Source organism: Dicentrarchus labrax, unplaced genomic scaffold, assembly GCF_905237075.1.
Source record: "Dicentrarchus labrax unplaced genomic scaffold, dlabrax2021, whole genome shotgun sequence".
Classification (NCBI taxonomy): domain Eukaryota; kingdom Metazoa; phylum Chordata; class Actinopteri; family Moronidae; genus Dicentrarchus; species Dicentrarchus labrax.
The window spans coordinates 21,718,432-21,722,816 of record NW_026136715.1 but is presented as its reverse complement, the minus strand read 5'-3'; the positions used below and the strand labels follow the sequence as shown (position 1 = coordinate 21,722,816).

General features: G+C 36.4%; 1 long non-coding RNA gene across 1 annotated transcript; it reads right to left on the bottom strand.

Annotated features, from left to right (window-relative positions):
• Window positions 1-2,372: 2,372 nt before the first annotated feature.
• LOC127377206 (uncharacterized) lies at window positions 2,373-3,874 on the bottom strand. The gene is made up of 3 exons (XR_007887649.1): window positions 3,807-3,874; window positions 2,917-3,186; window positions 2,373-2,684 (listed from the first exon to the last, which is right to left on the bottom strand). It is a non-coding gene; the product is annotated as an uncharacterized LOC127377206 (long non-coding RNA).
• Between the last annotated feature and the right edge of the window lie 511 nt (window positions 3,875-4,385).

Below are 4,385 nucleotides of genomic sequence, written 5' to 3'. Positions count from 1 at the left end.
ATGTGGATATAAATAAAAGATTCAAATGTTGACTTTGTCAGCACAGCCTGTGTTTCTGGTCCTCAAGTCATCTGATATTATCTGCTTTGTTTTAAGCAAACTGACAGAGCGGATGGAAAAAGTCATCACCAATCACAGCTTCACACAACCACATACTGTTGCTTAAATAATACGCCTCATATTTCAATTTCAACCTCAAACAAATTGCAGAGATTGTTTTTGTATTTTCACCGTCATTCTGTAGCACAGAAACCCCTCAGGGACTGAATCAGTACTGACAATATCTGGTTCTGCTGCATCAATCTTGATAACTTTTTTCTAAACCATTCCTTGTGAGACCAACACTATTACAGAAATGCAATGCTACTCTTTTAATCAAGTATTTAGAGTAGTTGCCTAAGTTTGAACCAAACCTTAAAGTTCTAGTGTGTAGCATTTAGTGTCATCTGGTGGTGTATTACAGATTGCAACTCTGTTGCTTCACCCTCCCTTTCCAAGGAGAAACTAGGGTGGCCGCCAAACGTGCGTAAACCGCCCTATCTAGACCCAGTGTCTGGTTTGTCCCTTCTGGGTTACTGTAGAAACATGGTGGTTCAACATGGCGGACTCCGTAGAAAAAGACCTGCTCCCTTTGTAGATAAAAATGACTAATTCTAAGGAAACAAATACACGGTCCTTATTTCCAGGTGATTTTACACTAATGAAAACAAAGTTATGCATATTATATTAAATTTCTGCCAATACAGCCTCCTAAATGTTACACAATGGACCTTTAACAGAAATACACGTATTTGCCTTCTTACAGAGAGTAAGACTGATCCCATTCATGTCTGCATGCTGTAAATATGAAACTATAGCCTGCAGGCAGTTATCTTAGCTTAGCATACAAAAAACAAAAATATACATGTTGTGGTTGTACATGGGTTAAGTGCCAGACTACTTCTTGGCCAGAAGTCTTGCCATCACTGAGGTTGCTAGGCAACCAGTGTAGACCCCAGGAAGCTGGGAGATCAGAAAACACTAATATGAATGTTTTTGTAAGGGTGATTTGTTTTGGAAAGGCACTGACAAATGATGTCTTGCCGACAACTGGCACATCAGATCTGAAAATGCTGACATGTTTGGAAGGTAGTTACAAATGTGTTTTATAATTTAAATTTTGGATGACTTGTTGGGTTTGGCATGGCTGTTATTTCAGGGCTGTTGGTTTTTTACACTAAAGCAAATGACTTGTAGACTAAACAAATAGGGCAGTATTCATTAAGCAGGAAACAGATGGAGGAAGGCATAATGCCAGGACATTTTACAGGTTAGTCTGCATTTTGGCAACTTAAATGGAAGCTGAAGTTGGAGTCAGTTGTAACCTTGTGGTGTTCGCACCCGCTGCTCGCTCAATTTGTTAGAGAAACACGCTTAATTGAGACTCATGAGGTGAGGATATATTTTTCACTATATTGATTGTATTTCACATTTGTGGGGACCTTTCATTTCATAAAACATCCCAAATGCCTTTCCCATCATTAAAATGTTTCCGGCCCTTATTAGGAAAAATACCTAAAATCGATACGGCCAACAGTTAGCAATGTGTTGCTGTGTCTGTTGGAACAGTCCTCCTGTTTTTCTCTGCCTGGCTGTGTGTGGTTGGGAAATCACTGAAGTCTCATTAACAGAGAGTTATTCCATACAGCAGGCAATATATACAGTAATTACTGCATTCTTTATGCTCTATATGTGCTGAATCTTTTAAATGTAATGGTCCCTCATTAATCTCCCTTACTTTATTTAAAATATGCACTCTAAAAACAAATGTCTTGGCTCAAAGAAGAAAATTAACACAACAGTTTCCATCTCTCATTTTGAGTTGTGACAACACAGGATGAAATTCTGTTCAACCAATGAACAATATTAAGTAAGGCGAATTAGCTTTTCCTCTACAATGAAAGGTATTTTTAATTACCACCTACTTAATAATTGCTAGCATAGATAGATAGATAGATAGATAGATAGATAGATAGATAGATAGATAGATAGATAGATAGATAGATAGATAGATAGATAGATAGATAGATAGATACTTTATTTATCCCGAGGGAAATTCAAGACACAAGTCTTTAAGTTGATTACTCATAAAATTAAGTTGTTCCAAATAGTTTCCCCACATTATTTAAAGGGCATTTTAAGTGTCATGTACTTAATAACTATAATAGTGTTTTTTAAGTTGACACACATTTTTAAATTTTGTTTATGTAAGAAATTAATTCATTCGATAACAAAACTGTTTGGCAATTAACTGTTTTTATTATGAACTGCAGTTTAACAGTGTTTGAACTTACAATATTTTAAAAAACAACTTGTAAAACAATAACAACACACATTTAAATTGTCCCATACATGGCTAGCAATCTTCTCAAGGTCCTGCAGTCTTTTTTACACATTATACCTTTACGATCAATTTTACAAAAAACTGCAACAAACAGTAGCAGACTGTCACTATCAATGTACATTTCCGCTCGGGTTCCCGTCAGCAAAGCACAGCACCTTGGGATATCCTTGCCCTCCAGGATTTTGGTTCCCTCAACCATGATGGTTGCTATCATATGGTCAGATTCTGGGGTGGACTGGTCACCGATGGTGGCAGTTTTCATAAGTTGTCTATCAAGGCCTGCCTCAAACACTTCTGTGTCCTTGTAAAAAATAAAAAAAATACATTGATTTATTAATACATTGAAAGTATTTTCCCATGCCATTGCTGTCAACACCTATGTGAACAGACCATTGTTATGATATTACAGATTAGGGTGTGGCCAGAAGTGTAATATACTTAAAACTTTAATGGACAAGGAGCAGGTTTCTGCCCTGTGTATTTACACTGCCCAATGTGGATTTCATTTTCTTTCAAGATGATGATTTACTTACTCTAAATTCCTTGAGAATGGTCCTCTTCCATCTCTCCAAGGCAGTGGGCTATTTAAGAAAAAGGAAAAAGAAAGTAACTAACCAAATATAATCTGAATTGGTAACTGTCAACAAAGATAAGCCTAATAATTTTAATTAAATAATTAAGACGCATGTCTTTTATATGTCTGATTGTCACTCCTGTAGTTCCTGTCCTTGATGAGACTATATCCATCAATTTTGTTGCGCGACGGTAAAGTCTGGCCATTTTCTCTGGAAGTCTTTATTTATCTGTAGACCACACAAACAGAAGAATTCAGTCTTGCAGACAATTAGCTATACTGCATTAATTCATACTAAAACAGATTAGTTGAAGAGGAACAACTCCTTAACATATGTGAACTCTGAGATACAGTGGTTAATAAAGCAGGGGACTGAAATGACCCACTATCATTGACTGCCATTTTGTTCCAAGTAGTCGCTCTCCATAGGGGCAACTTGGAACCAAAGACCAGGCAAAAAGATGGGCCAGTCAAGTACCCTGCTAAAGCATTACATTTTATCCAGTTTAATACATACAAACAGCAATGTAGTTGACAGCTAAACACATAAGAAGTATCATGCTATTCCTCTCCATGGCTCAAATAAAAAGCTCTCTCAAGCTGACCCAATTTGCCAAATAAAACTTTATCATTCTTATCCACTGCTATGCTACACTGAACGGTAGAATGGCTAAACTACGCTGCTAAATATGACTAGCCTTAACTATGTTTATTAGTACAACATACTCCATCAACTGTATTTGCAGATGTAACATAACCTTCAATCACAAGTCCACTGCTGGTCAAATCACAATTGAGAATATGTCAAAATTCTTGCAAGAATTTATTCGCAAATAAAATGATACTCACCTCAAAAATGTCCTTTGTGTATCGGTATTTGCTAACACAGAGTCTCAACTGTCTGAATTTGCTCAGGCATGTGATAGGTGGGTGGGTAGGGGAGGGGACTTGAAATGCTGAACTCAAGGTGGAGAAAAATAAAGTTATCAAGCAAATTTTATTAAGTTAATACAACTTGACTTTTGTTTTGAACCAAGAGACACAGAAATGTTAGTTAAAATTACTCACAATATTAAGTTGACGTAATTACCAACATTATTATATCAACACAACTCATAAAATGCGACTTAAAAGGTCAATCTAAATCAATATATTAGAATATTGAACTTGCAACCATGCATTTCACATAGTAGTGATAATAGGGCAACTGAGTTACTTTTTAGAGTGTGTTTGCTTAATTTTTCTGATCTGTTTTCTATCATGTGGATGTTGAAGAATAAAGAAAATACACAGTATACGAACCACAAACATGTGCCCTCAACCTTGGAGACACATGGTGATATTTCTGGAGATATTTGGCATTACTTATAGCTGGAAAGCTTGCCCCCTGTGTGTCATTACACTGCTACTTATCTCACTATTCTCCTA